Source organism: Rousettus aegyptiacus, unplaced genomic scaffold (genome assembly GCF_014176215.1).
Source record: "Rousettus aegyptiacus isolate mRouAeg1 unplaced genomic scaffold, mRouAeg1.p scaffold_m13_p_4, whole genome shotgun sequence".
Taxonomy (NCBI): domain Eukaryota; kingdom Metazoa; phylum Chordata; class Mammalia; order Chiroptera; family Pteropodidae; genus Rousettus; species Rousettus aegyptiacus.
Window position 1 is genome coordinate 25,367,884 of NW_023416307.1, and position 22,270 is coordinate 25,390,153.

Here is a 22,270-nt window from a genome sequence, read left to right on the forward strand (position 1 = left end):
TCACTCACAGAATCATCCAAACTATTTTAATTTTATAAGGTTTATTAGTAACTAGTAGATAAAGCTAGTTTTTCTACCTTTAGATTTTTCTACCTCTATGTTTATTAATAACTAGTAAAGATGGCTAATTTTTTTTTACCTCTAGAAATAAGATATCTAGAAGTAAAAGTAAAAATATGAGCTCAGTGACAAAACTAAATATTTTCAGCAAGGGATAAAAGATGTGAAGTATTGCCATGAAGATATTTAGAAAGATATTTAGGTAGAATGAGCAAATGAATGTCATAGTTAATCAGCCATATTTACTGAGTGTCTCTGTTGTTTCAGACAAAGAATGTGATGGTTAAGACATTGTTATGAACGTGACAGACAGGGTCGCTGTTCTCATGGAGTTTACAATTTGTCCAGGTGGACAGAATAATCAAATGGTAAAAGTAGAAACAAACAATATCAAGATATTAGAGGAGTTTATGTTATCGAGATTAAGGAGTTGAGAGGATAGTTATTTAAACTGGGATCAGAAGAGTAACTTTTTAGCTGAGAACTAAAGAAAACAGGCGATAGTTAAGGGCAAGGATAGCATGTTTTAGGCAGTGAAAACTGTATAATGGTAGAACTGTTGAGGAAAATGGAGGAAATTCAGCACAAAGGTGGAGAGACAGAGAGAGAAAAGTGCCAGAAGCAAAAGGAATAAGCAGGGATCTATCATACATCCTCAAAGGAAGAGGAAAGCTTGGCAAGATTCTGAGCTGGGTGGCGGCACGACCAGACCTCCGCAGGAGGAATAGACTCGGGAGGAAGGTCACAAGTTGATTTTTTAGTACTTAAGGTTTGAGATAATATCTGAACCTATAACTGTAAACATGAGCGAAACAGTTCTGAGAAAAAGGGGAATTCAGCATTCTTTCACCTAAAAAGCATATGCAGGAGTATACAGACATGATGTTTTGAGATTGGTCATTAGGAAACACTGAACTCGTATTGAACTGAGGGCCCAAATATGACTGATATAAAATTATACTTCAAGTTCATGGCAGAACCAAGCATTTGGTTGGTTCCATTTTCATGTATTTCAATTTAATCATTAGACAAATCGTATAATAATATTTTACTAACTTTTCCTTTCGAGTTTATAGTTTTTTTAAGAAAAGTAAATACAGAATTTGAACCATACTTTTCAGAATAAGGGCAATAAACCTAAAAGTCTTTATATTCATGTTATATTTAATGCTCCTCCATATTAAAACCCTCCTAATTTTGCAATTATCTAAATCATTATGTTGTAACATTTGTTTGCCAATTTAAATGGAAGCATCACTAAATATTTCCAATTACTCATTTTCCAACTTACGAAAGGGAACATTGAATCTCTTGTTTAAAAAAAAAAAAAATGGCCAGAAAGGAGATGAGCTCCATGCTAGTAACTTGTTTGAGGAAACGGAGGAAAAAGCAAGGTATATGTGTGTTACCGACATTCCTTTTTTTCCGTACATTCCTCCAGCATTCCATTCCCAAACACAAGTACCACACTAAATTTCCTTTGAATAATGTCTAAATGTTTTACTTTGCTCATAAAGTAGTTTCATCAGAAGATGGCAGTAAAATCTCATAATTCATATTGTTTACAAGTCTTTTCCAATAGTGTAATCAAATTGTTTGGAATATTTATAAAAATCTATTTTATTTTTACTTAAACTGCTAATCTAGAAATGCTGTTGGATATGAATAATGCAGCAACACACTGATTTTTTTGAGGGCAGTGAGATGAGAGACACTTTATAATTTGAACAACTCCTCAGCAAAAATAAACACTTTTTTTGCTCATTTAAATTAGTGGAAATGGATGTACAACATTTTTAAGTTGTTTTTTATTTTCTTAGAGAACTACTTTGAAAAATTTTAAAGACAAATTCATTTGAAAATATATAAACATATTTATTTGTACATGAAATTAGGCTCAATAACCGTTCAATTTATTTTCTCTGAAGAACAGGTAAAAAACAATGTATATTTTACTTGCTAAACGAAAAAAATGGAAAAAATGATGTTATGTGGCGAATGCAAATATACATTGCTTCTTAAATTATCTAGTTGTTATTTTAAATTATGTATTTTATTATCTCTTTTCTAATGATATTTAATATGCTATAAATCAAATTTGTTTTTTATAATGTTATTTCAATAGCGAAAGTATATAATGAAGAAAAAGACCCACATAATGAAAATTCCTGTTTCCCAAATTATGAGATTTGAACCTCTCCTAATCTGGGGAGCCAAATTATATGTTTCAGGGGTGTATATCAGTTACCTCCATGTCATCTATACATATCTGTTGTATATTAGTTATTTATATTATATACAATATATATAGTGTGTGTGTGTGTATATATATATATAGTATATACACACATACACACATATATATATAGTATATCAGTTACTTACATATCATCTCAGTCTTTTTCTCCCCCTTCTATATCAGGTGATATGGGGCCTGAGAGTCTGCAAACTGCATCTCCAGACTTCCTTTTTAGCAGAATTCCTCTTAGAATCTGATCACTGAGGCACTGATGAATGACTGGAGTATGAGAAAGGGACTGGTTTACTGTTCCTGGATTCCAGCTTTTTTCTGCACCGCCAGTACCAACCAGCTAGCTACACCTACTGTAGTTATCTTGGTGGTTCGGGAAGCAGCCATGAAGTGCCTAGCCACCCAGGGGTCTCTCCATCAGCCTCAGGACGGCTCCCCCTTAGGTCCAAACACTAGCTATATATGCATCACACAAAAGAGTAAGAGCCTTGTACCTTCTCTTACCTCTCCAGCTCTGGTAATTTTAGCTGTCTCCTGCTGTTTCTAAACCTGAGTGTCTTCTACTTATTTAGTTCTCTCAGCTTCTAATTTCCTGGTAATCAATCTCTATTATATTCCTTTTGTTTGGAAATACCTATCATGTTTTCTGTTTCCCTGAATGGATTCCTATTACTTGATGGGGGAAATCATTAAAACTTAGCAAGAAAGGATTGTCCCTAGTTTGTATTGTCTGATTTCATTACTATTTGGTTCAGTTTTATTTTCTTTAAACTATCCAATGTATTTTTGTACTGCAAGAAAAATTCCATTAGAGTAATATAAAAAGAATATGCTCTATAATAATCTCTTTTACTTGGATGACAAACTCACAATATATACTCTAAATTAATAATCCTACATGAGAAATGCTCTCTCTAATGTTTAAAAAAGTCATTTCATACAAAATAGTTGTTTCTATGTTTCATGTATATCTGAATGTATGTGTATTAATGCTCATGGGTTGGCATGTCTTGAGACTTAAACAGACTTTGCTCAATTATTTTCTACAGGATAAAATCAAAGTTTGTGTAGTTTAGAGTTCAAGCATTATAAATTATCTCTGTTCTATGAAAAAAAAGGGCTCCTGTCTTAGAATCCAGTTATTTGAAAAAGAATTACAGGCAAAAACTGCCTGTAGTACAAGAAGGAAGGTAACACACAAAGTTTAAGATTTCATAGTGTCCCAATGGTTCAAATAACAACAGACTGGGACTTTTTATATAGATGCATCGTTCGGAAATCATGAGGCAAAGAATTGCATTATGGAAGTAGGCCAGACAGTACATACAGCATCAAACCCAAGAGAAGTACTTAAGAATAGGACCGTAATTAATTTAAGAGGAACTGAGAAGAGCAAGGCGAAGTATTAGGAATGGAGAGAGCAACACAGTTTGCCAGAGAATTTGCAAAGCTGTTGATCATATAACTGGTGCTGAGGCTACTTAAGGCATGTGGTCCTCAGAACATGCAGAAGCCTGCTTCTCAGAAAGGTGCACAAATTTAGGTATAAAAGGATGCTGAGCCACAAAATGTGAGCTTCATGCTGATTATATGTTTAGATTCATCCTAAGAACTAGAGGAAGACCTGCAGGAAAGAAGTCATTTGCTCTCACTTTCAGAAGTTAGAATGTAGGTTGGAGAAAAGAGGATTTATATTTTAACTAGTAAAACTAAACTACAGCAACAAAAAATCCTGGAATATTGTAGTATATAAAAATCCAAGGATGAACATCATTATTCTTTTATCCAACTTGGAACTTTTAATATTATGCATTCTTTTGTGATTTACTCATACCTGATTTTGGTTACAGAAATTATAACTTGAGCAGTATGACACATTAGCAGAATTAGTCTTAAGATTATTTCCCCTTTTTTTTTTTTTTTTTACTTGTGTTTAAAGTAAAACTTTAAAGCTTTAAAGCTTTTACCTGGTCCTCTTTTATTTAAATAATATTTATTTAATCCTAACAATTGACAAAATTCAATATTCCCAGAGAACTTTAAAATATTCTTCATAATCTATCTATGAAATGAATATAATATTAGTAAGCAATATTCATTTTTTTCTTTCAGTTATATTTCAGGTATTTTGGGTTTTGTCTGTTTATTTTTTATAAGTGGCATCTAAAAGAGAATAATTTAGGGCAATACATATTGGAGAAATTTAAAGAATTTTAGAAAATGATCAGTAAGGTAGCATTTTATGTTCATACTTGTATGCTTTTTTTTTCACACCATGGAAAATTAATTTTACCATAACAAATTGGATATATTTTATTCATTTTATGCATATTAAACTTAAATTTGCCTTTAAACTAAATAGATTGTTTTCATATTACAAAGAAAAGTTCATTTTAATTACAAAGAAGGAAAATAACATTCAAAAAGATAAGAGTGCCTTGCATTTCTGAATTAAAAAATACTTTTAAAATAATGTGTGTTAATTCAGATGTGGTCACAGTGGTATTTCATTTCCCATACTTTGAGGGTAGTGGACAAAAATTATAAGTAGGTCTTCATCTGACACATGTAATAGCTTTATATAGAACAACCAATTAGTAAGTGACAAGAGAATGAATTTTGAAAACACTTCTGTTTTTAAATAGACCTTTAAAAATTGCTAATGTTCCATTGGCCAATGAACCTTGTTTTTAAAATCACATCTGTTATGGGGAAAACAAAAAACATTAGTTAAAATAAGACATTTTTATATGAAATAGCCCTTCTCTCCTTACAGCTTTACTGGTTCTATGACTCTATACATATTTCTGAAAATATCTTTAGTCCTGGCAATTGGGTCCCTGAACATCAATTTACTTCTCATGAGTAATATCCCATTAGTAATATCCCAATCATAGCTTGTATCTCCGTGTACACATAGGGACCTGATGATAAGTAGAAATGTTGCATCACCTCTCAGAGTAATACTGGGCAGAGGAGAGAGGGCTGACTGCCGAGGTGGAAAAGACACAGATGTTGAAGTTGCCCAGGTATAGATTTGAAACCTCTGACTTTCTTCTCCTTCCTGGGCCTGGGGACAGATTAATTAAATGGAACTTCTCTACCCTGTCCTCTTGCATTGCTGTGGCATTTTCATGGAACTTAAGATTTTCCCTTTTTTTCTTAGTATGATTTTGTTTTGTTGGAATAAATCCCCTTAAAAAAAAAAAGTTTTGTCTTTCAGATACTGCATCTGTGAATGCAAGCTTGTCTGAAAATTTTCTTAATTGATTGAGTTTAGCTGTGTTCAGAAGTATTCTGTGTTCAGAATTATTTTTCCATACGTTAAAGGGATTGTTCAATTTTCTTCCCGTAATCAATATTAGATTAATTTATTTTGTATCCTTTCAAGGATGAAGTACGTTTGTCCCTTATCACATACCGGGATCATAATCACATACATCTTTGTTTTAATTCTTTCAGCAAGCATGCTCATGCATCAAGTATATAACTCTGTATTGCTTTAATGTTATTGATAAGAATGTAAATATTCCACCCTCTTTTCTAAATTATTTCTTTTTCTTTCAGTTTCAATAATTTTGTTGATTTTGGTTCTCAGTTTTTGTGTTGCATGTGTGTTTCAAATATATAGTGATTTGCGCTGTTATTTTTAACCAGGTAGGTAGCTAGGGAGTATTTTGTTACATAATTCGTTCTGTTTCTAAAATAGACCTTCCTCCCGAATGGAAAGTCCGTTACACAGGCTTGGAATGAAGTGCTGCCCCTGGGATGAGGTGCTTTCCCTCATACTTACTGCCGTTGCTGTCCTCCTTTGTCTCCTCCACATCACTTATCCATATACACAATATGCACGCTATTTGTAGTTTTATTGTTTTTTTCCTTGCATTCTCCTCCACCATGTATGATGCCTGTTATTTTTGCCTGTTTAATTCACTTCTACATCCCCATTATCTAAAAGACTACCCGAACAAATATTTGTAGTAAGAACGAATAGATGAATGGCCAGTTATCAGGCACCCTCATTCCGTGTAAAAACATGGAGAACTGAGGAGTATCTGCACCCACAAGATGTCCCTGATCTCTCCAGGGATTTTTTGCAACTTCAAGGCCAAACAGAGAAATGGATTTTGCTTAGAGTTAAACTTCATGCGTGGGCGGATAAGACTCTGATAAGAGACATTCCCTAGAGAGAAATTACTGCATGTTCCTGTCCCATATTCTTAATCTACCCCTGTCTCACTTGTTCCTAATTTGCAGCCAACTCAGGTCTCTGCAGAATGATTGGGTCCTGTCGCTGCTTCATCTTTTCTGAGACTATAGCTTCTCTTGTTCTTGTTACTGGAAACTCACCATGGTCTCTATTTTGATGTCCACTTTTCTCCCATTCTCCTGTCTGTTGTCACTATGTTTTCGGTAGTAGAGAAGACCAATCCATATGCTCTTGTCTGCAGTTTGAACTGGAAGTCCGGTGCCTGTTTGTTCATTGCTTGGTGAGATTTTAGCCTTTCAAAGGTAGCCTAAGGTAGAAAATTACATACACAAGCACAAAGTATGATTTCTTTAGTAAGCTAATGCAACATGAGGAGTGATGAAGGGCCCTAATTAAAATCATCGAATTACAAATGTTTCTGTCAATGTTTTCTTTTTTATATATTAGCTGGCTACAGGATTTTGCTAAAGACACATGTAGCTGCATAACAGTTCTCTATAGCAACAGACTTGCAGATCTAAGAAGTTTTATGTTAAGGCAGAATGACATAAGCAGTCTGCTGATAGTTAAGGAAAGACAGTATTTCACAAATGCTGACCTGTATTTAAAGATATTTGAGTTATTTTTAAAATCATACTCAATTACACAGTTTCCATTATCAAGCTGTCAGGTGAAAAAAGGTATAACAAAATAAATATTTTCTAAAAGAACTCTACATTTTCTTTTCATATGTCTAATTTAACAACAAGATACGATGTAGTCTTAATTTCCTTCAGACACCACTCAAAGCCAGGGCATAAGGAAAATCATTATTCAAGTCATAAAAAATTCATTTATGCTGACCTGTCTTTTGCAAAATAGACTTCTAAAAGATTTCTATTCCTCTCAAGCACACTAATTTCTTTATCTTGCCATGCCAAAAAAATAAGTTGAAAGGTGATAGTATCTTCTATTGACAGGTGTCTTGCTGTCTTATGTAACATCTAAAAGAAATATTTAATATTTATTTTTTGGGGGGATCAATCTATTAAGAGGAGGCAAGAATGGTCTAGAGGGTGGTTTCAAGTAAGTCTCTGAGCTTCTTGATCATCATGTGAAAATATTTGAATCACTCCTAATAATAAAAAAAGACATTTATTATGCTTACAAATGCTAATACTAATAATTTCATTACCCTAATGAATGTTATTGTTTATTATACACATTGAATAAATGAAGAAACTAACATTTAGAGGGATTATATAGTTTTTCAAATGATACACCTAAGTTAAATATAAAGAATGCAAACACTGCTGGGTTTGAATACAAATTGCTCTGCATTACCGTATCTTCAGTTTCCTGATATGACAAATTTTCACTGTCTCAATGTATGAGAAATTATGTTCTCTCTCAATATGTGAGAGAACCAGTGAGAGAGAACAGTATACAAGGAAGAAATTAATCTTTCAATTATACCTCTTGATAGAGACCTTAGAAGTAATCTTACAGAATTTCTCAAAAATTCTCTTTAGTAAGTTTCAGTATTGTTACAAGCTATGATGTTTCCTATGTCTTTTTGGCAAGAAGGTTCCCCCTGCTAAGCTACTTTGCTGATTATTCTTTCAAAGTCCTAACAGAGTCCTTTAATTAAAATTCAGGACTAGGTCATTCAAATTCAGATTTTTTCATAAGTATCATATACTTTGTACGCTAATAAGAACAATATTTTTAGCTTTTTCAGTATTTTTTTCAATATTAATTTTTCTTGCTAATTATAATTTTATTTTTGTGAAAATGAAAATAACAGCCTATGAATTTTCCTTTTTCTCAGTGACCATAGTGTCAATCATCTGAGAACGCCATTAGAGTGAACTCTGAGCTCCTTTTTCCTCCACCTCTTTAGTCTTTAAGTAGTTGATTTTCTTAATGATTAGTGTATAAACCATGGTATATTCCTTCAATATAGTATGTTGTAGAGGAAAGAACATTAGGCTAAGAAGAACAGGTATGGGCTTTAAAGTCAAACTCTGACATATATTAATGGGGTATATAAAATGGTAATTTAAGAAATCCATGTCACAGGATTAAAAAAAAATTGTTCATTCAGCCTAGGAGACAAAATAAATAATAATCTTCTTAATTTCTTAATTAATTAGGCTTAATTAGCAAATAAACATAGAATGCTTTTGTAATGTCTATCAACCAAACAACAAAGGGCAAAGGATGTTCTTTAAAATCTTGAGCTGTGCTACAACATGTGAATGTTTCATTCAATGGAAATGTTCACATCAAAGCCTTTGAAATTATGACAATGACTGAAAGTCAGATTCACTGTAACTTTGAAATAATCTTAGAAAATAGTAAAATTAATTGTAATGAACACCATGAAAACATTGGACTCGAAGTTATTTTCTAAGCTTATATTCTTGGCTCTACTTTCTCAATCTCCCATTCACATCTCACTCCCTTCTAATATGACTTCTTCCCATAATCCACCATTGAAACTTATTTCCAAGTTTCTGCTAAACTCATAGTTGCTAAATCTTTTTAGTTACTGTTATTTCACCTCTCAGTTTTGGGCAAGGCCTTGCTACAGGCTGAATTGTGACCCCTCAGGATTCATATGTTTAAGCCCTAACCTCAGTGTGATAGTATTTGGATATAGGGCCTTCGAGAGGTAATTAGATTTAGATGAAGTCATTGAAGTAGAGCCCACATGGTGGGATTAGTGTCCTTATAAAAAGAGACACTAGAAAATGTGTCTTTTCCCCACCTCCCATGGCCACCCACCATGTGAGAACATAGCAAGAAGGGGTGACTGTCTGCAGTCCAGGATGAAAGGCCTCACCAAACCCAACCATGCCTGCACCCTTCTAGCCTCAAAAATTTGGATAGATATCTGTTGTTTAAGCCTCTTCATCTTTGGCTTTTTGTTTTGGATTTAATTGCTGTTGCATGTTGTTGAAATAGTGCAAGGTTCTGACTACTCTACTCTGGACTTTTGGTCAGTGTTGTGTTTGTAGTAAGTGTCCTTGAAGATGAGATAATTTTCATTCTGAGACAACGAACAGGCTTGCTTATCATTTGCTATATATGGCAGGTTCCCCAAACTTCATGTCTCTCAGCTGCAATGCAAAACCACTGCATACATAGCATCCTTCTGGGCCGATGGCTCTCCCCAGTGGAACTTGGGGTTAAAAGGAATTGTTGCATATACTGATGCCAAGAACGTAATTATCTTGGCTAGCAGCTATCTCTCAAGCTCTTTATCATGGACTTAACTCCCATATCATTGGAGGTTATCTCCATATTGATACATTTTCCATTCTGAAACTTTATGTTCCCTCTATCGGCCACACCAAGGATCTAGTCTCACCTTTACTATCCTGGTCACTGTGGGCATGTGTTCAATAGGCCCAGAAGCTACGTCGTTGCCTAAAACCTTCCTTCAGCAGAGCCAGCACTTCCCCAGGGAATCTGCAGAACTACTACTAGAATTGATAAGTGAATTTAGCAAGGTCACAGGATACAAGGTTAACATAAAAAATGCAATTATAATCTATACAGAGGATTGATAAATGTTTTCTGCAAAAGACGAGTTAGTAGATTTTTTAGGTTTGGAAGTCTATACATCTCTGCTGTGTACTCAGCTCTGCAGCTGTAGCATGAAAGTGGCCATAGACAATCTGAAACAAAAAAGAGCTGCTGCGCTCTGTAACATTTATTTACAAAAACAGGCTATGGGACAAATTTGTTCCATGGGTTGTAGCTCGACGACCCTTGTTATATGCCATGAATATCGATTAGAAGATTTGCGAAAAAATATGAAAATGAAAAAAAAAATGGTATTGGCAATAAATTTATTTAGATCTCATTTAATTTCTTTCATCCACATTCTGTAGTTTTCAGCATAGAGATATTATTGCCTATCTTTTGCTAAATTTCTCAAAATTTGGTGGTTTCTGATACTATTATAAGTGGAATTATTTTTCTAAATTTGTTTACTAAGTTTTGTCTGGCTGCTATTGTATAGAAATATTACTTTATATCTACAAACTTGCTAAATTCTCTTATTCAAGTTCTCTTTAATCCCTAAGGATTTTCTGTATAAATAATCATGTAATCTGCAAATAGGAAGTTTTAGTTTTTTATCTGATGTTTATAACTTTTTTCCCCTTACCTTATTGTAACATCTAGAAGCTCTCTTATAATGTTGAGTAAAATGTTCAGTGTGTGTATTCCTGCCTTTTTTTTTTCAATATTAGGGAAAGTTATCAATATTTAATCATTAAGTTAATGCTCGTTGTGGGATCTTAGTATATACCTTTTATCACATTGAAGCTCTTATCTATTTATAGGTTGCTGCAAATATTGGCACAATTATTGCTCACTTTTGTCAAATGATTTTCTGTGTCTATAGAAATGTTTTCTCCCTTTATTCTGTTAACATGATAAAATGCAATGATTGATTTTTGAATGTTAAATTAACTTTTGGCACCTCTATTAAGAACACTGTATTGTGCACTTAAGAGACTGTATCTCATGTTATGTTCTTATCACAGTTACATAGAGAGTTTGTATAGAAATAGTATTTCTTGTGTGTTTGGTGGATTTGGTAATGAAACCATCAGAGGGAGATATATGGTTTTTTAATGTAAAAATGTGTAATTAAAAATTCACTTCCTGTAATATAAGACTATTCATAGTAACTATTTATTTTTCAGTATACTTTGCCAGCTGTTATCTTTTAACAAGTCTGGTCATTTCACCTGTTACCAGATGTATTGCGATAAAGCTCTTAAAAATCTATTTGCTTTTTAAAGTCTACAGGATGTATTATAATTTTAATTTCTAATATTGATGATTTCTGCCATATGTCTTTTTCCTGATTCTTTTAAATAGGGATTTATCAATTTCTTAATCTCACCTTTATTATATCATTTTCTTTATTATTAGTATGTCCTAAACTTGCTTTTTTCCCCCTAGTTCCTTAAGGTGAAACCTTAAGTCACATATTTTTAGACCTTACTTTATTTCTAACATATATTTAAAGATAATGCTATACATTTTGCTCTCTGTATTACCATGAATTGTAAAATTATTAAAGGAAAATTTGCCTTCTATATTTACCTGTGTGTATATACCTACATTATATAATTCACTGCATTCATTTTTGAGGCTTTAAGATTCTCTAGTAACTGAGCCTCTTGAATCTTAAAACTTTTAATTTTTAACTATATTTAGGGGCAATTGTTTTGGCCTCAAAGAATTTTTGCCCCTTTTTTTCCTTCATCTTCTAATATTTCAATTTTCTACATATAATACCTTTGAAATTGTTCCACACGTCCTCAAAGTTCTGTTCTTCACTTTACGTCATGTTTTCTTCTGTTCCTCAAATTTGACACTTTTTAAATTCTTCAATTAAATTAAAATATATAGTACATTTTTTATATTACCAACTGTATTTTTATTTTTAAAAATTCAACTTAGTTATTATATTTCCAATTCTTTGCTGAATTTTTTAAAAGTTATTAAGAACATGTATTTTTTTACGTCAGTGACCGGAATTTTAATAGCCTATTGGCCCATGCATCCTTGGTTCAATGTTTTGTTAGAAACTTATTTGTATATCATTTTTTATTCTTTGGCTTTTCCTTTTTCCTGTCACTTTTGATTTTCCTGGGCTTCTCTTCATGTTTCCTCTGCCCAGTAAGATAAAATATTTTCTAGTAGTGGTTAAGCCAGCTTTGCCAGCATTAACTACAAAAATGGACTTGCTTCAAAATTCATTTTCACTTCAAAATCTGACTACTTTTGTTCAAATCCAGAGACCTCAGGTAGTTTTTATTTTTAAAAGTTTTGCCAGAATTTATAACTACTATTTTTGGGAGAACCAGTGTGTTAAAAACTCACTCTCTAAACTAAAATCAGAAATTCACAAATTTATAATAGCATGAGAATTCAAATCTTTCACTTTATCCCAAGAAGCATTCTCTGACCTGATGTGCAAAAATCAGACTGAACACAGGAATTTGAAATTTATATACTTTGAGTTTAATAAACTAGTTTACTCTTATTTCAGTTCCATTGATAGAAAATGAAATGGAGTCAGTGTTTGTTTGCTTTATTACTTTTCCATTACAATTGACATTCAATATTTTATGTTGGTTTCAGGTGTGCAACACTGATTAGACATTTATATAATTTACAAAGTGACCCCCCCCATTAGTCTAGTACCCACTTTACAGTATACATAGATATTATGATATTATTGATTATATCCCCCTTGCTGTACTTCACATCCCATGACAATTTTGCAACTACCAATTTGTATTTCTTAATCTCTTTACATTTTTCACCCAGCCCCCCAATACCCCTCTCATCTGGCAACCATCAGTTTGTTCTCTGAGTCTGTTTCTGTTTATTTTGTTCTTCAGATTTCTCATAAAAGTGAAATGATATGGTATTTGTCTTTCTCTGTCTGATTTATTTCACTTAATGTAATACCCTCTGGATCCATCCATGTTCTCACAAATGGTAAGATTTCATTCTTTTTTATGGCTGAGTAATATTCCATTGTATAGATGTACCGCTTCTTTTTCACTTCATCTATTGATGAACACTCAGGTTGCTTCTACATCTTAACTATTGTAAATAATGCTGCAATGAACATAAGGATGCACACGTCTTTTCAAATTAGTGTTTTGGATTTCTTTGGATAAATACCCAGAAGTGGAGTTGCTAAATCATAAGGTAGTTCTATTTTTAATTTTTTTAAGGAACCTCCATACCGTTTTCCACAGTGACCACACCAATTTAAAATCCCACCAAGAGCACAAGGGTTCCATTTTTTTCATATCTTCACCAACACTTGTTTGTTGATTTTTTAATGATAGCCATTCTGACCAGTGTGAGTTGATATCTCATTGTGGTTTTAATTTTGCATTTCTCGGATGATTAGTAAGGTTGCACTTATTTTTTATGTCTATTGGCCATCTGTATGTCCTCTTTGGGGAGATGTCTCTTCAGGCCCTCTGCCCATTTTTTATTTGGATTGTTTGTTTTTATGGTGTTGAGTTGTATAAGTTCTTCATAAATTTTGGATATTAGCCCCTAATTAGATATATCTTTGGCAAATATCTTCTTCCATCCTGTAGGTTGTCTTTTTGATTTGTTGATGGTTTCTTTTGCTATGCAAAATCCTTTTAGTTTGATATATTTATTTATTTTGCTATTTTATACTATCCTTACCTCTCCCATAACCCTGATAACCAATAATTTATTTTTCTGTATCTTTAAAAGGGGGGAATATAATCATTGAACATTAGTATCATACTAAAGTGGTCGAATCAGATATGTGGTATTAGTTTGCCATAAGATGCTCACTTACTGTAGGCAGTATCTCCTTTCAGCTGCATTTAGAAAGGAAAAATGGATTTAAAAGGGCAATTGTATTATTTCTCTTTCTCAGTTATCCCCATCACCTATTTTCTGAATGCACAGCTGTAGGATCGATTAAAGACATACATGGATATTATGTATCAGATGCTAGGTGACAGATTACAATGAAATTATATCATGTAAATGCTTTTGAGAGTGTTGTTCAACAAAGTCATCAGAAATAAAATATTTCTTTCATAACTGCAGTAATTACATTCTGTAATTTGTGTCATTTTTCTAATAATGTACCACCTTGTATGCATAGCCAGAGTCCACTCTGGACTCCAATCTGAACAATATTAATTTTTAAAGTCATTGCAATAAAAATTAAGTTCTCTGAAGACATAATCAACTTTCCTTTTCTAATTTAGTGTTTTCCAACTACACACACACACACACACACACACACACACACACACAAACACACACACACTTGCATGCATGTATGTAATTTTAAAGGAGTATTTTTCATCACTCTTTTAATTCTTATTTTACCACTTGACAGGGCCTTGGTTGTCTTTGATGTACTATTGAGCTCTAAACTGCTTTCTTCAGCAGTGAATACCTGTAAGAAACCAGTATGCCCCAGAATCATTTCCATTATCTGGATCTCCAAAGGAAGTGCTGTATATCTATGCCTTCAAGCTTGAGATTCACTGCAGCGTTCTTGTTCTTTCTCCTGGTAAATGAAGCATGTTTTTTTTTTTTTTTTTTTTTTTTTTTTTTAGAGCACTTTGCATATCAGTTAATAGGAGTCTAGGGGAAAATAAAGCGTTGATTGTCTTAATATCTAGTTTAGAAAAACAAGGTGAAACCCAAGCTGTAAGCTTCAGGAGATAAAAACATACTCGACATTTTTTTTTTTTTAATCATGGAGGAACTTTTATGAGTTGGGATGTCAAAAAATATAATTAACTGAGATAGAGTCAGATGTTCTCAATTCAGTGAATAGCTCATTGGCCAAAGGCTATTTATTTTCTTTAAAAATAATTTTCCTGGAGCAATTAATATTAGCTTTTAAAAAATCATTGGAGAGACAACCAAAGAAGATAATTAAATATTAGAGTAGATATTGGTTTTTATTTTCTCTAAAATCCCTTATGGTATTAATGTATGCAAATGTACTTAAAGGTTTCATTTTGTCTTTAGAACATGGACTAGAAAAGTAAACAGTGCTTGTTACTTAAAACACTCCAGTGCTTCTGTGCTAAGTGTTACTAATAGCTTTGTTGTTCTAATATAATTCTCTAGGTGCTTCTCTTTCGCTTTGTAATCTGCCTTTCATTAATTGAAGCAGATAGTCTTATGATTTGAATTCAGAAGTATATGAGGTGTGAAAACATATTCATATGTATCTGTTAATGAGACTGATTTTGTAGCAAATGCACCAGGCCTTATGCATCTCAATATATGTTTATCTTCAGAATAGTCACTTTATGTGAACTGTAGAATTTTTACCCATTCTGTTTTTCTTTTTTGAATTATATTTTTGAGATCCTCCTTTGAATTAACTTTGGTTCTTGGTTTGAATATTCTTTAAAATATTTATATATGGCAATACTTTAAAATATTTAGGGTAGATTTATGTTTTGCTAGTCAAAAGACTTTCAAAGTGAAAACCAGTCCTTAGGGTATGTGAACAACTGGGTACTTCTATTCTGCATTCACTGGTCATTAAATCCTCTTTGTGAGCACAGGACTGAGAAACTAAGGGACAACTAATTCAGCAGCTACTTCAACTTAAGTAGACCCTGGAGATCCCCAGTAAATGAAATTCACCAGCTCTGGAGGTTGTGGGTTGTTGTTGTTGTTGTTGTTGTTTTCCATGCATTGATTCCTACAGATAGGTGATGTGTGGCTTACTAGTGCTTTCACCACTATGATAGCAGGGGAGGGAAAAAAAAAACAGGTGCAGTGCTTAAGAGGGTCTTGGGCTCTTCTATTTATGACTACATTTTATTTACAATTCCAAAATGTGCTTATGTGTTCACAGGCATTTTCATCCTCTGCACAATGCTGCTAAACTGCAATCTCTTTCCTTCCACTTCCTGGTTCTGAAAGTATGTCTAACTGTCCCTTCTTATTTCATGCCCAAATTTCCATGTGTTTTACTGACCAAAACTTTTTTCCTGCTATCTAAATTATGGTTGAGTAATTAAATGAGTTTTAAATTCTTGTTACACAAATTCTAAAATTTATATAACCACATCATTAACAGAATTCTCTTTAAATATGCATTTTAAATATTTATTAGTTAAATACTCTTCTTGGAAGAGTGTACCCCAATATCATGCAGGCTATAAGATTAATTATATTAATAAAATAATAGGAATTATCATAGATACTATGCCTGTCATCCCTCAAGAATTAAAAGATGACAATTTGCTATTGCTTGCATACAACTTAATAATTAAAAATATTTCCTTCTCTTTCACCAAAGCTTAAGTAAATACGACTGACGTTCATTAATATTTGTAACCTAGCTTAATTGAGGGCTACACTCAAACATATGTCAGATATATGCCAGCAAGTTCACCCCCAACATCTTATAAGGACATACATAGTTTCAAACTTGACTTTTTCAAAGAAAACACTATAGAATCTACTAAGGTCCTCTGACTTTAACCTCTCGGTCCCCTTTATCCACACTGCAGGAGTGCAAGTTCAAGGTCCTGATGTTTTTGCAACTCCCATTTCAAACTTGTATTAATATATTTCTCTTTTGTATTAATCATTTTTTAAATTTTCTGTTCATTTATAAATATATAATAAATTGAATTGATCTTGAAATTAGAGGGAAAGAGACTCCATATTATAGCATGTGATAGCAATCCACAGGATCAATTAATCCCTACTTTTCTTATTTTGGCAACATCTCATTAAAATTTAACATTTCATTGACCAATATATTTTTGGAACACATTATTTATACACCGGTTTAGTAAAAGGAAACATATATCTCTATTCTAGTCCACAACTCCCACCCAAGCTCTTTTTTTGACTCTAATGTCAATAGGATTTAAAGAGAGACATTGACTTACAAATGTAAATAAATAAAAGTATATTAAGTATTCAAATCCTACTTACCAAAGATATTTGATCTAGCTTAATGATCTAAATAAGGTGTCAGCAAACTTTTTTTCTTTTTTTTTTTAATAAATAGCACAACAGTAAAATATTTGGCTTTGCAGGCCATATAATCTGTCAGACAGTAGAACAATGAATGGTCATTGCTGTACTTCAGTATTTCTTATAAAAATAAATGGCCTAGATTTGGCTCATTGGCCATAAATTGCTCCCTCCTAGTCTAGATAAGTAAAATCAAGTATAAATGTTTCATCTATATAAGATTTAAATAATAAGTGCATCTAATTAATTTGAGATATGTTTATAGGTCCAATCATCACACTTTCCTCTTGTCCAATAAAATAATTGTTACAATATAATAGAGCACTTCTATGCAATAATGAGGTTAATTCGATCAATTTTTCCCCGTGAAAATTCTTTATTCTTACTGATCAAGAATGATAACAGTACAGTCGGCCCTCCATATCTGTGGGTTTTGCATCTGTAGATTCAACCAACTGTTGATTGAAAATATTTGGAAAATAATGTTACATAGTTGCTAACTACATGTCCTGTCTAGTTAGGCCTATGATGGTTGTGTCTATACTGAAAATGTATAGACTTTATTTTCATGTCATTATTCCCTAAATAATACACTATAGCAACTATATAGAATTTACATCATATTAAGTATTATAAGTAATCTAGAGATGATTCAAAGTATATGAGAAGCCGTGCATAGGTTACATGCAAATAAAATCATTTTATAAAAGAGACTTGCATATCTGTGTATTTTGGTATCTGTAGGGGTCCTGGAACTGATCCCCAGTAAATTGCATGTTTGTATGTATGTTTATATGTATATTTGACTGTATGTTTTAAAAGCATGGTCTATTGAAAGACATATTATAATGCTTAGAACTTATCATTTAGTGCCCAGGGTTTTAAGTTTTATTGAAATGTCATTACTATTTGATGCTTTTGAACTTTTAATTACTATCATGTTATAAGATCTCTGCTCAAACCTCAAAGACAACATTTAGATAAGAGAACAAAAATGAACAGAGATATGCCTCATATAGTCTTTATCATAACCTGTACTTTACAAGTTCAGATATTGTAACAATTTTTAAAAAGCAAACAAGAAAAATTTTTACTTGTTCTTCTTAGCCATTAATTTGATTTTTTTTCATTCATTTACTTAATCATTTATTATGTCTTTTTGCCATCTACAGAAATGTAGAGAATTATAGCTATCATTTTACTTCAGAAGGTAGAGTTGGCTAGAAATTGAGTGGAGGAGCCAAAAGAAAATGAGATATCTGTTCTTTATACTTTTGAAAAAGGAAGGGTTGTGCCATAAGTACAATGTATCCACTTGATTTCCCTTTAGAAAAGATTTATCTGGGGTCTAATATTAGAAAGCCTGTTTCCTTCCTTCCAAGTAAGATCACAAATTAAAGTGAGCATGAGAAAACACACAATATTTTGAACTATATATATATTTTTTGCTATGTGCTTATAGAAAATACAATACATACATACTTATATTTATATATAAATTCTAAATATAGTTTTGTAGGTTGGAAAATAGACTTTTAAGATCAAAGCATTTTCAGGTGTTCCATTATAGAACCCAAATAAGAGGACTTAATAAGAAGACAGTATTGACATCACTAGTAAACTACTGATGACAAAAATCATAAGGATGCTACTAATGGTTATGAAAGAGTTTTGGCTTTTATTTTACAGCTAGTGGTGCTGAGTAAATTTTCTTCTTGGAATGTATTTACTATATTTTAAACACCATTTGAACAAAACTTGTACAGTTTTCCCAACTCCCCAAAAGTAAAGAAACATATTGTGGAAATAATACAGTAATGTATCTTAAGAACCAATAAGGCAGTTGACCAACCAAGAAATATTTTGGAAACAATACTTATTTTCTGGGTAACAACAACAACAAAAAAATGCTTGCTCTAGGATCACTGAACTAAGAACAAATATAGGTAATATATGTTCTTAATTATTGGGAGAAGAATGTCACATTTTCTTTTCATATCTAAATCCCATTTATGTTCTTATTTCCTCCTTTCCTTCCTCTTTTTTTTGAACCATGTCTTCTTCTCTTCATTGGTTAGGGAGGAATTTAGGCCCTAGAATAAAGTGGATGGACAAACACAGGATGCCCAAGACAGGACAGATGAGATATAGAGCAGTTTAATAGTCACATACTCACACCCAGGGGAAGAGGAAGCTGCTCCATGCAGGGTTACACAGGGCTGCATTTGGGGAACAAAGTGAAAGGTGGGGGGGGGGGGTGGAGTGGTCATGATTTGACACTATCATGACAGGATGTGATTGGGTTGTTTGAATAATTCTCTGGTTTCATTTTGAAACCCACCTCTCTGGAATAAGCAGAAACCATGTATAGTCCTCTTTACAAACAGGGTTGTTTGGCTGAGGGACCCTATTTACCAGACTAGACAAAGAAGAAGAGATTTGGTTTAGGCTATTTGAGGCCCTTCAAACCCACCAGCTTTCAAGGTACCACATAATATTGACCTTCAATTTTAGGACTTATCCTACAATTGATGACTTGATATTTTGACATCAATTTAAACCTTAATGATGACTGAGACTTTCGGGAAGTCAAAGAAGCGAACTAGACACTAGCTAGGAAGGGTGAGTGACACATGGTGATCTTTTCATTGAAAAAAATAAATAAATTGAGAGGGTTTTTTTTGTTTTCATGGCCAATAAAGACAACTGAGGAACCTGGGAGACTTCAGTATAGGCAGTCATGCGCCAGGAGGGCATGAATTTCGACTAACCAATGCCTGTAGCAATAGTAACACCCAGCTGGTGGTCAGCTTACCACTTTGTAACTTAAAGAGGAGTTCTCTGAGGAGTACATTATCCCACTCAATTAAGCCAGATGCTTAGGTCTATAGGAGAGGTACGTTCCATTAAAAGACTTCTTCAAGAATGCAGCATTTTGCATTCTGAGAAGTGAAGTGAGTATCTTGATCACTCTCAGGAACATCAGGTATTCCAAAGAGAACAGGAACTTTGTGTAGTGGTCTCGGTATATATTATGTCATCCCTGCAATGCTTGGGATAGGTGGACATAAGGTTTCAGCTGTGAAGGTGGTATGAAATAGAAAGCTTGCAGAAGTAACATGGTAAAGGTGAGTTGTGTTTTTTTTAGAGATGAAGGCAAATTAAGTCTGGGAGGCTATTGAAATGTATACTGAATAAAACATAGCCAAATCTATAATAGCAACATTTTCTACTTGAATAGAATCAGTAATTTTAATAATACTGGGTTTTGGAGGTCTTACAGGATGGGATCACAGCATTAAGGTTGTGGTAATGTACCATGAGATACCATTCAGTCTTTTCATGTTTAAGAACAGGCCAAATTGGGCTGTTAAATGGTAAAGATAATCACTCCTTCACTGATTAAGTCTTATATAACAAATCCTTGAAGGCCCTCTTTTAATTTATATTGGGCTATGTTAAGTATTTTAACACGGAGTCCTTAGTGTACCAAGACCTGGTTGCAAGTTCTCCTTCCCACTCAGCTCTCTCAGAGAACAAAGCACAATTCCTGCTCATCCCTAAATAGTGAGTTTCAGTTCCCTATCAGCTTACAGAATTTTCCAAACAAGCCAGTCAGATCTTTCTGTGGAAACCAGAGAAACCTTCATTCTTTTGACATTCCAAAACCTGTCTCCCATAGTTCCTAGTTATCCCTTTTGTTCTAAGATGTAATCCTGTGTGGCCCTGATTGGTACAGTGTTCTCCTCCACCAGACTGAGAGTGTATGTGACAAAACTGGTGTCAATCTCATCTGTCCAGTGTTAAGTGTTATGTGTGTTTGGCTGCCCCTCTATTCTTAAGGTAAAAATTTTTCCCCCACCAGTGAAATAAATAGAAGGCAATTAAATTTGAATAAATTAAAAGAAGGTAAGCAATAGCTATTTCAGCATAGTGCTAGGCACTGTTGCTGCTTATCACCAGCTTTAGCTTTTCTGAATTCTAGGCCAGGTGCATGTGCAGCTCTGGCATAGGAGGCACCAGCTCATCCAACATATCTCCCCCATCTCTGAGACTGCTTGGGTTAGTGGCAAATAAAGTTCTAATGTTTCAGTCTATGTTTCAATCTCATGAGTCAGTTTGTCCTCATAGCTTCTAATTTTTATTTGCAGTTTCCATTTTTCCTTGCTGTCCCCAGTTCACCTCCATTTTTTCTTCTTGACTGCCAGCTTCTGACATCAGGCCCAACTAGGAATAGAAACGAGCCTTAAATAGACAGTTTAACCAGCTCCCAAAATTGAGGAAGGTTTACTCTTAATAATAAATTCTTAGTCTGTATTGCTTTCATGGTTTCCCTTCTCTGATCAAACCTGAAATGATTTAGATGTATTCCTGAGATTAGCATACACATTTTCTGTTTAATTTTAGTAGTTAATGCCAACAGTTGAAGTACCAATTCAAAATTGTTGCCCATTTCTTAGTGAGTTCACTGTCTTATTTCCATTGATTTATACATATTCTTTATGTATATTAGATAAGAGTCCTTTGTTATATGTTGTAAATAATTTCTCTCAATCTGTGGTTTATCTTTTATATTTATATATAGGGTGTTATTGATGAAAAGACAACTTTAACATATTCCAATTTTTCTAAAATTTTAGTTAGGTTTAATTTCTATATTTAAATCTTTCCACCAAGTTTTAAAAAAATATCCATTATTTTTAAGAAGTCTAATTTTTTTCTCTTTATACTTAGACCTAACTTTTACTTTGAAACATCCATTGTGCATGAGACAGAGATGAAAAGAGAGTTTCATTAGTTCTATACAGCTATCCAATTTATCTAGTATTAGTTATTGAAACACTCTGCAATTTCACCTTTGTTATAATCCAGATACCAATATATACCTAGGCTATTTTGTGGGTTAGCCTATTTTATTTAATCTATTCTTATACCACTACCTGATATAATTTCTGTAGCTACATAACACTGTTCATACATAGCATTTCCAATTTCATTCTGTTCAAATATTTTCTAATTTTCTTGGTAATATGTTTCTTTAACCCATAAGTTTAGAAGTTCGTTTCCAAATATATGGGTATTATGCAGTTATCTTTATGTTACTTATTTCTAGATTTTTTCCACACCCTGTTGAAATTTAGTCTCCTGACATTCGTAACATCTTGATTTAAGCATTGGCAAACCTAAACATTTTAAAATAC

At 33.0% G+C, this 22,270-nt stretch overlaps 1 long non-coding RNA gene across 1 annotated transcript in view; it reads right to left on the minus strand.

The window, feature by feature from the left end:
* Positions 1–6,459: 6,459 nt before the first annotated feature.
* The window catches only part of LOC107497065, a 58,250-nt gene continuing 42,439 nt past the window's right edge, over positions 6,460–22,270 (minus strand). The window contains exon 3 of the long non-coding RNA XR_001593710.2: positions 6,460–6,828. This is a non-coding gene — a long non-coding RNA (uncharacterized LOC107497065). The remainder of the gene's footprint in view (positions 6,829–22,270) is intronic.